This window comes from Uloborus diversus, chromosome 2 (assembly GCF_026930045.1).
Source record: "Uloborus diversus isolate 005 chromosome 2, Udiv.v.3.1, whole genome shotgun sequence".
Taxonomy (NCBI): Eukaryota; Metazoa; Arthropoda; class Arachnida; order Araneae; family Uloboridae; genus Uloborus; species Uloborus diversus.
In genome coordinates this window covers 127,232,710-127,244,313 of record NC_072732.1, presented here as the reverse complement: position 1 = coordinate 127,244,313, position 11,604 = coordinate 127,232,710, and positions in this window count along the sequence as shown.

Below are 11,604 nucleotides of genomic sequence, written 5' to 3'. Positions count from 1 at the left end.
TTTCCGATGTTGCTCTTCATTTTTCTTGAAAATAATACATATATTATAAGAATAATTTCGTTTATGTTTACTAATGAAACGCGCTAGCAAAACGAAAGAAGGATAATCAGACAACCAGTTACAGCTAAATTCTTCTAAGTTAAATTAAAAGTGACATCAAGGCTTAGCTTGGGTTCGTTTACCGATCGGTAGCTACCGGTCAAGAACGGCGAAATAAGACATACTCTACCGGTAGCTACCGATCGAGGTATGGGAATGCAGTTTAGACACATAACTTTGATATTATTAATACATCTATTTAAAATACGCAGCTATATTCGGAACTCCAGCGCTCGAATACGCTACCTTGCGGTGTTTTACAAAACTGCAAATGAAACTAAAACATTGCCACGTTGCGTTCCAGTGTGTCTGTTGACATAAACAAAGGCAGTTTGTTCTGAGTATTCGGAACTGAAAGTAAGTAACACGCCATCTGGCGAGAGAATCTAAATAGGATAACATGCTATTTGCACGTAGATCTGTGTGTTGAGTTTTTGAGCAGCAGAAAAAAAAAAACATCCGTGGATATCAATTTATTGAACGAATATGAAAAGATCTCAACCTGTTATGTCTGTAGAAGCTATCGTTTAAGAGTAAAAACTCCTGCTATATCTGATAAACGCATTATAAAAATACTTGTCTTGTCACCGCTTGTCACTTCATCCTATTTACGAATCACGATCATTCGCATCCTGCTTTAGAGATGTGTCGTCGGACTCGGATACGGATCCGCGGATACGTATCCGAGAAAAGATTGATCGATCCACAGATCCGAGAAAAAGATCGGCAGATCCGGACAGATTTTTTGGATGGCAACGGGTCCGCGGATCGATCCACAGGTCCGAGCAGATTTTTTGGGTGGCAACGGGTCCGAGGATCGATCCGGATCGAAGATCGGCGAAACAGATTTTTTGGATGGCAACAGGTCCGGATCGATCCGCAAGGACCAATCAGAGAGGATGTAATAAGTTTGTAGTTCTTACAGATCCGGAAGAGCCAATTGCTGGGATCGTTGTATCGTAGTAGTGAAAAACCGATCCGGACGGACCAATGATAGTGCTGCGCGCTTGATAGAAACTTTAATTTTGTTGGCAACGGATCCGGATACGTATCCGCGCCGGATCGATCCGGAGGGGCCAATCAAAGTAGATTTAACAAGTTCTAGGTGTCTACAGATCCGGAAGAGCCAATTGCTGGAGTCGTTGCATTGTAGTAGTGGACCTGGACATTGGACATGGATAACAGGTTGGAGCGGGCATGGAGGGAAAGGAACACGATGGGAGGGAGGGGAGGAAGAGGGGAGTGCGAGATAACCGCTACTAGTGTTTGCTTTCAGAAGATTCGTTTCTCTCGTTCTGGTGTGGCAAAAAGAGTATTGCCTGCGGTGCATAACACAGAACTAAGAACTCTTTTATTATGTGGCAAACGGATGGCTTTTATTATTGTTTCTTCAAAACTCTCCGCCTCCAGCGAAGGGCGGAAGGAGAGAAGGAAATTTTTTGCAGGAATAATTTAAATATATTTTTATTTTTACTTGAAGTATCTGCACTGATACAGAAAATTTAATTCTAAAAATTTAAGATTTGCACGTATCTCTCTTTTTCTTTTTATCCTTTTCTCACAAAGTTATTACCAGAGCGTACATTTTAGAACATCAGGGTCAATGCGAGAGAAGGTTGGCAGTAGGGAAGGGGGGAGGGGCTGCGTACTCCTGGGTGTGCGACTGCCTAACCACTCCTGGAGTATAATTGTTGAGAGTGTTAACAATTTTGGACTTTTTTTCTTTGGCATCTTTCTTTTTCACGAAAGAGAAATAAATTATCAATCGTTCTATTAATTTACTTAAATTTATGTTATATTAATGCATATTTAAAAACTTAATGGTGTTTATTCATTAATTAAATTTAGCATAATGCAAATTTGTTGTTTAAATGCCTTACGGAAAGCCCAAACCGGTCAGGAAAGGGTGTCAATTCCCCTCCCCCTATCCCTATAACACCCCGTTTCTGAAAACTTTGCGTGTTTACAGTTGGGCGAATATTCTCTTTGTCCCCCTGTCCCTCCCGTGAAAATTTCGAAATGACTGATCTGGGAGATCCCACATATATTTACTTATGAATTACAGCCGAACAGCCAGCTTGGCTCCTGTAAACGGGAAAACTTAGGCAGGGGGGCCATAATCTCCCCAATCGGGATGGTGCTCAACAGTGGCGTAGCGTGGGGGGGGGGCAAAGGGAGCACTCGTCCCGGGCGGCACTTTGCTAGGGGCGGTAAATTCTGTAAACACTACATTTCTATTTTTGTTTTAAGACGGCGCTTTGCTTTGCACGGGATGGCGAATTTTTTTGAATTGCTTCAAAATTATATTCTTCCTATGCTAGTTTATGTTACCGTGTTGCTTTTATTTATGGGTGAAGTGTGTTTTTTATTCAGGAATCTAAAGTTTTACTGAATAATAATTATATTATTTACTGAATTGCATAACACCTTTGTTGTGTTGATATTTTTTCTATTCTAATTTCTCTTTGTGATTGAGTTTCAGTTTCATTGTTAAGTACCTGTACGTAAACAAATTTAAAAATAAATTAAAATTTAAATAATTTAAAATATTAGCTTTCCTATCAAGTTAAATATCCTGTTCCAAAGCAATGATCTATTCATTTTGGACACACACACACATTCAAAATCATTAAACAAATCTTTTCACATTTAAAATTATTATAAGAGCGAAAGAATATATTCAGTAAGCTTCTGTTATTAGATGTTTCAGATTTGTTTTTGATATTTTATCCTAACAACTAAGACTGTTGTAAATTAAACCCACTTACCAACCAAAACATTTACTGTCTCCGTTGAGTGGAGGGGACGGGAGGAGAATTGAAGTTAATGTGTGGTGTTGGATCTCAAATTAGTTTCTTTTATTGGTTGGAAGGGGGGGGGGGCGTGATCCTGTACGTCTCTGACACTGCAGTATATCCTAGACGTCAAGAGTGCAGTATTGGGACTTCATTTTTTTCTTTTTCTTTTTTTTTTTTTTTTGAAATTTTAGGTAGAATATATTACGAATAATGTGGTGCAAAATTAGTTTACCTACATGGTTTCTCTAAACGACTATAAAAATTATGTACGAGTCATTCCACGTCAACTAACCCATTTTTACAAATCGTCCCCACTCGACCATCTCCGAATTGGATGCAATTTTATAGAGCTTTGAACTAATATATGCAAATTTTCAGCAGCGGTTGTGGAACTAGAAATGCGGCATGTGAGTTGTTTTAAACCTTAAACATTCTCAACATTTAGCCGTAATGGATGTTACATCGTTGTCCAGTGGATTCCAGCTGAGTACAGGGAAGGACATTGTTTCATACTTCAAGCAAAGTAGCTACGTAACAAAAAAATACCTTTGCACTTGAAAATTAAATAAATAAATTAAAAAACTTTTAATGTACAAAAACAGCAAATTACTGAAAAAGTGCAAATTATTTACAGTTTTCGTGTATTGAAACGTTGGTAATTTATTAATTTAACATTCATTTAACCCGCGGGAACTCGCATCAGGCCTCTCGGACCCGGTCATTACAAAACTACGCTGCCAAAAATCACCCTTTCAAATTAAATGAATGGGGTCCACAGTAGCTGCGTTCGAGGTGACTTACATACTGACCACATGCTTTTCAGGAATGTACATTTCCCCTTTTCCCCAGAAAATTTTAGTTCGGGCCTCAGAGGCCCAGCGTTCGTGTGACGAAAAGTACCGCGAGTTCTCCCGGGTTAAAGTAGCTAAGCCCTCACAAAACTCAGCAAAATGCAATCACCGCTAAACCAACCTCAATTGAACTTGAAACGAGACATTCCCACGAGGTGGAATTCCATCTACGACATGCTTGTTTTTGCTCCAATTTTATGACAACCTAAAATCGAAGAATAAATTCTACCACCGCACTTTTTTAACAAGTTCACATGCGTGCTAAACAAAATCTAATGAGCTCAAAGTCCAAAAAGGCTAGAATATGTATTAACAAAACGTACTTCGAGCTCTTAAAACTTTCGGTTTTCTGTGCGATAAAATTTTCTGCAAATTCGTTTGGCGCAAAAAGCTTATTCGCCATTTTATATCACTTTTGGTAGATCCTAGATCTTCAGGATTTTGATTTCAGAAGCTGAAAATTTGCATAAATGTGTTTCAAATTCAAAGGCTTATACCTCTATGGAATTTCACTAAATTGGAGATGATCGAGTGGAGTGGAGAACACTAGGTCACTTGAAATAGAATGACTCTTAATGGACTGTGATAGAAGGTGTGAATTTCTGAAGTAATTATTTTTTTTTTTTTAAACAAGGTTGAAAAAAAAACATGTTTTGAAAGTACAGCTCCTTTTATGACAAAAGAAATTATTCAGCACTACTATTATTATTTATTTATTTTTTTTACAGTAGACTTGTATGAAAAAAAAAAAAGCTAAGCTGAACTTTCATAATACACCTTATTTCTTTTTTCTTTGAAAAGATGCACAGCTTATGGATTCAGAAAAATACTGCAAATTTACTAAAATGCAAAGTTACTGAATCTTGTGATTGTAATACTTGTATAAATGCAATTAAAAATTTTTTTAAAGATGAGATATTTGTTTTAATAAAATGGTTATTTATTTTGCCTTAATGTTTTTCTATTGTGTGAACTAAAATGTATTTGCCTCTTTCTAAAAAAACATTTTTTCTCTTGGGCATCTAGTGCTTTTCTTTCTTTGGAAATAGCTTTTTCATCCATAATGAGTAATAAGAACTCTAGATTTTCATGCAATAAAGACTATTAGGATGAGTCTTATAATTTATTCTCGTTTTTTGGTAATTGCTAGTGTTGTAGCTAGTTGGTCGATTATTGATCTTAAAAATGACAAAGTTTGCGTTCGACGAGCCTGACCGGTAAGCTACCGGTTGATCGACGAACTCAACCAAAGGAGAAAAATATGATAATGGAAACTAAAATTGATATCATAAATGTTATTTCATTGGAAAATTTCTTTAAAAACATGGTGCTACAAGAAAAAAAAAGTTCTATCAGTGTCTTGACACAGATACTGCAGTAAGTCATAAATTACTTTCAGTGCTAAGAAGATTTATTTATTTGGTCGCCATTCCATTCCAGATTGCTAAGCCAAAAAATTATCTTTCGGGAAAAAAATTACGTTTGATAGGTTTGATACATTTCAAAATCTCGGATCAACGCCCAAGATTTTTAAGCGAAAGCAGAGCCAAAGATCTCTATTAAAAATCCAAGCTATGGCAGCCTTAGTTGTAACTATTAGTTGAAAAATTAAATAAAATTAAAAATTAATATGAGCAAGGAAAGTAAACGTTCCTACTTCTTATAGAATAAAAACAAGCCAAGATAAATACTCCAATTGCAAAATTCCAAACATGAATTGTGCTTGCCTCACGAAAATTTGAATACCCTACTGCGAAGCAAACCGCAAATCTCAAAAGATTGCGTCACGCAGGAAAAACTTCTCAAGACAACACCATTCAACAATCACGCAGTCTGCGAGTTCTCCCCTTTCCTCGCCCCTCCTGCAGCACCGCTGATTCTGCTTCTTTGATTTTGAATGCGCGCGGTGTCATTTTCCCCTTTCCCCCAGCCTCCATAGTTTCACTTTTCAAACTTCAAAACAATCGGGGAAACTAGTCCCTCCAAGTTTGGTTCTGTATCGGTGTGCATTGCGCATGCTCTGTGGATCGGACCCGGGTCCTGGATACGTATCCGGATCGGTACCCCTCTGCGCATGCTCTGTGGATCGGATCCGTCTTGGATACGTATCCGGATCGGTACCCCTCTGCGCATGCTCCATGGATTCGGACTCGGAAGCGTCTGATCCAAGTGTCTGATCCAAGTGTCTGATCCAAGGTGTCTGATCCAGAGGTGTCTGATCCAGATCCGCGCGTAATGCGCATGCGCTATGGACCCGGATCCGGATCTGTTTCTCGGATACGTATCCGAGAAGTGATCGATCCGGATCGATCCGAATCCCCTTTCGGATCCGTTTTGCCCATCTCTATCCTGCTTGTGAGACATGCGCGCGCACCATTGACGTCTGGTCACGCCCCCTTCCTGACGTTTGTCTTCTGTTTTCCTATTTAAATAGCGCCCCCTATAGTTACTTTCCGTTCCGAATTTATTAACGCAATCGGTGTGTCTTAGTTTGCTTTCAGCTACAGAAATTAATTCGTCCCTTAGTAGTATTCTCGAGCTTCTCAAAATAATGTTAGTTTTCATTATTTCCTTAATAATTGGTGAAAGCGAAAATTCTGGATTAACAAACTTGGATAACGTTATACAAGGTAAAAATTTTTATTGTTTTGTATGAATTTGTAAGAATATGAGTTTTTTTTAATCTTAAATTAATTTAACTAATCATATTTTACAGCAGCATTTAGTTGGAATGGACAGTATGCAAAATATTTTCTTGGATTTATTATCGTAGAACAAAATGAAAAATGTTTAACCTAGAAAGAATTTACTTTATTCCTTTTATTCTCAGCTGAAAGGTTTCGCCAAATTTGTTTAGGGTTATCATTTTGGTATTGTGCGAGCAAAGTAGCCTTGGCGAGATTTCGCGTTTTTAGTTAAACCATTTTTAATTTTTATCATGAGTGGAATAAAATGGTAAGTAAGATTACAGAATTCGATAAGTGAAAAGAAATAATGGTCAATCAACTGAAAAGGAAACTACCACCATATATCCGTGAGAATTTTGTTATGATTTGCATAACATGACACAATTAAATCGTAACTCAGAAATTAGAAAAATCGAAACAGAAAATTTTTAAATTAACCGATTCGGGAATTCTAGAGAAATAACTCGGCTACAAATTCGCAACTCCAACGAACTGTAGGGGGCACTGAAGTCACTGTCTAATGGCGGAATTGAAAACTAAAACAAACGCTCATGGTAACGAAGAAAATGCTAAAAGTGTTGTGATTTTTGTTCGTACGTATGATTTTTTCGCTTTATTCTTTTAAAATTAATTTTCAAAGTCTTGTGGATATTCTGGCCCACATAGAAAGAAATGAGAATTCAAGAAGCATTACTAAACGTCAAAGATTAATGCAAACTACGTAGTTCGTAGTTCTAAGCAGCTATTTCCATGATGTTGAATTCGATATTTATCAATTCTTGATAAAACTAAATAATAATTGTGGCCTGACAAGAACAACAATTAATGCTAGAAAATTCAATATGACATTACAAATTATTATCGAAAGAAAATGATACTTCTTTGCCTTGCTTGGCTAGCGCTTATTTTTTTTTCCATTTGTAGCTGAGTTATTTCTCTCGAATTCCCGAATCGGTTCATTTAAAAATTTTCTGTTTCGATTTTTCTAATTTCTGAGTTACGATTTAATTGTGTCATGTTATGCAAATCATCAACAAAATTCTCACGGATATATGGCGGTAGTTTTCTTTTCAGTTGATTGACCATTATTTCTTTTCACTTATCGAATTCTGTAATCTTACTACCATTTTATTCCACTCATGATAAAAATTAAAAATGGTTTAACTAAAAACGCGAAATCTCGCCAAGGCTACTTTGCTCGCACAATACCAAAATGATAACCCTAAACAAATTTGGCGAAACCTTTCAGCTGAGAATAAAAGGAATAAAGTAAATTCTTTCTAGGTTAAACATTTTTCATTTTGTTCTACGATAATAAATCCAAGAAAATATTTTGCATACTGTCCATTCCAACTAAATGCTGCTGTAAAATATGATTAGTTAAATTAATTTAAGATTAAAAAAAACTCATATTCTTACAAATTCATACAAAACAATAAAAAATTTTACCTTGTATAACGTTATCCAATTTTGTTAATCCAGAGTTTTCTTGTTTACGCGTAACGCGTCCACCATTTAATACTTTTTTGAAAGAAATAAGGAAAACTAACATTATTTTGAGAAGCTCGAGAATACTCTTAGGGGACGAATTAATTTCTGTAGCTGAAAGCAAACTAAGACACATCGATTGCGTTAATAAATACTCAGAACAAACTGCCTGTGTTTACGTCAACAGACACACATGGAACTAAAACGTGGCAATGTTTTAGTTCCATCGGCAGTTTTGTAAATCACCGCAAGGTAGCGTATTCGAGCGCTGGAGTTCCGAATGGAAAACAATAAGCGCTAGCCAAGCAAGGCAAAAAAGTATCATCTTCTTTCGATAACAATTTGTAATGTCATATTGAATTTTCTAGCATTAATTGTTATTCTTGTCAGGCCACAATTATTATTTAGTTTTATCAAGAATTGATAAATATCGAATTCAACATCGTGGAAATAGCTGCTTAGAACTACGAACTACGTAGTTTGCATTAATCTTTGACGTTTAGTAATGCTTCTTGAATTCTCATTTCTTTCTACTGGTCCAGAATATCCACAAGACTTTGAAAATTAATTTAAAAAGAATAAAGCGAAAAAATCATACGTACGAACAAAAATCACAACACTTTTAGCATTTTCTTCGTTACCATGTGCGTTTGTTTTGGTTTTTAAGTCCGCCATTAGACAGTGACTTCAGTGCCCCCTATAGTTCGTTGGAGTTGCGAATTGCTCCAGAAAAATTTCTGCTAAGCTTTTTTGATAGTTCTTTTTGAAAACCGCTAATTCGCAACTCCAGCGCTCGAAGCATGAATTGTCTGAAGAGTGCGGTTTAGTAGATACAATAGATAACGGCATTTTAAAAAGACCAACTGTTTTATATTTTAAAGCTGCTTCTATTACTGTAAGGTACACATTTTTATGTATTTTTTTTCATGCTATATATTTTTATTACTTTCGATTTTAGTGACGAAGTTCTTTTGCCCTCAATTTAAGCAATGATTATTTTTTTGTAATTAATGTTTCAAGGAACTTTTTACATAAATTATCTGAACAGTGCAGTTTAATAGATACATTAGATCGCGGCTAGGGCCAGCTGTTTTAACTTTTAAAGCACCATCTATTTGTATAAATATATTTCAAAATGTTGTTTAAAATTTTTAGGAGGAATTCGTATCGAATGGAAATTAATTAAAGCTTTTAACAAATTTTGGTGAGCTATGCATTAGAAATCTGGTAAATGATCATTACAAGCTGTGGTCTCACAACATTTTCTTGATTTTGCGAAATGTAATGCAAACGATTTCTAAAATACTGTTGTACAGTGATGTTCCCATCAATTTTTCTGAGGGTTTACTCCCATTAATTCATTTTGTCGCTCAATTGTTTGGTTTGTTTCATTTGTTTAAATGTTTTGTAATTATTATTGGGTATTATAGCAATTCATTTCAAAAAATGTATGTTGTTTTTTATTTTTATTTTTAACAGTTAGAAAAATGTCTAAATATAGGTTTTTTATTCCAATTTATATTATTGTTTCATTTGTTTACATTTATATCAACGAAAATCAATACTGCTGTTAATCATTCGCCGGAAAAATGATCATTAGATTATGAATAACAAATATGCACTTCCCGTTTATCTTAACTAATTTTACAATTTACAGTAAGCAAAATTTATTTCGTACTTTCTTTTACGTTAGGATTTAAGTTTCAAGAGTATTTTCGTCATATCCATACAAATAAATTTTCATTTTCCTTTCTTATCTGTATATGCTGCGTAATATAATATTTAATGTGTCACATGCATACAGTTTAATTTAATTTACTATTTAAGAACTATTTGTGTCGATATTAAATCTTAAACGATATAAAATTTTAATTGAGAGATGTATCAGAATACTTCATGTGAAAACAATTTACTTTCTCAATGGATTTTAAAAAAATCTTAAATTTTTATTCACGGTAGAGCTATTATGAGATGTAAACAAACCGCCTTCACGGGCGGCCATGTTGAATGAGCGCGCAGACCTTGTGTTAAGATGGGTGTGGTATTAGACCAAGGCTTCACTCTATGCGGGTCTATCAGGCTCAGTCATTCCTCAAAAGATCAAAGGCGCCGACTTGCACACAAGAGAGCTTATTTCTGCTGTAAAAAGTGATGCCTTTTCAATCTTTATCGTAAAGTTTAATTGATATGGTTAACCGATGTGTAGTACAGGGTGAATTGATGTCGGAACGGCGTACCAGGTCTGTTTTTCAGGGAAAATAAATTATCTTTTCAGGTAAAGCTGGTCGCAACTCAGGATTCAACTATATTTCTCATTAGCTTTCACTTCTGATGAAATGCATCCCTGAAGCACAGCTGACTCCAAAGCATTGTGGGCCCTGGACCTCACTTTAAGTGAGTCGGACGCAGGGATTACGTATAAATTTTTTGAGACATTTAATGTGAGTTGATATCAAGGAGGGTTCAAACATTACTCTTCGTCTAAATAAAAAAAAAATGTCTAAGAGGGAAACCTTGCTGTTTATAAATTATATAGTATTTACTGCATATTTAAAGGAGGTATTTAAATTTAATGGCGCAATCGTCAAGACTTCGATCAATAATCGTTTTATTCTCACAATATCGGTAAGACTGCAGTACATATTTTCTCTTTTAATATTATTTCGTTGATGAGTTTTCTCCTTAACTTGGCGAAAACTGAAGAATTACACTTAAATCATCGTCGGCGAAAATTGAAGAATAAAGCTTACCTCGTCGTATGATTGATTTTTTTTTTCAAATTTTACAAAATTTACTCTTTCAATTTTTATTTATGACTCGGTTAATTTATTCAGCTGATTATGTCACATAATAATGGAGAATTGAAATTGATTTAGGGAAATATTTTAACGAGATTTCTCATATTATTTTAATAGCTCGTTTTTCATTTGGCGAATTATTTTACTTTGTTTTGTTTAAAAATCCACGAAAAAGACAAAATAACACTGTTTCAACAAATAAATAAATTAGACCATCGAAAGCATTTAAAGTTTTATTACATATAGTTTTATTACCTATATATTAATTAAAAGTTTCAATAATCCTCAAATGAAACCACCCACGAAACGATATTAAAAGTTTCAGTAAAATATAAAAAAAAATCCGCTAAACAAACTATATTTGACAACAATAAAAGCTGCAATTTATTGAAACCAAAATACCAAATAGGGGGGCAGCAAATAAAGTGAAAAACAATCGCCAAGATTTGAAATGCATCGTAACGCACATATATGTAATCCTTGGCGTTACAAAATTTGATAGCATTCTCTTATTTCTTGCCATTTAATATTCACATTAAAATCATGGGGGAATTATCTCCTCGCGGAACATGTGAAATTGGCGGAAACTCTTCTTATTGACAAAATTGCTGCCGCCAATGTTTGTTCTTCTGATACTTTGATGGAACTTTTATTGTTTTTTAATCAATTGATACATTTATTTAGCGAATTATTTTACACTTTAATTGATTTTTGGCTGGATTACAGTAACGTGGTTGCTTCCTAATACTGTTTAGTTTTTATTTGGCGTATTACTAAATAGCTTAATTTAATTTTCAAATAAATTGTATTTTTTTCCTTCTATATGTCATTTTTTATGACATTTGAATGAAAAATTGCTTTTTTAAAAAAATTTCATCTTAAG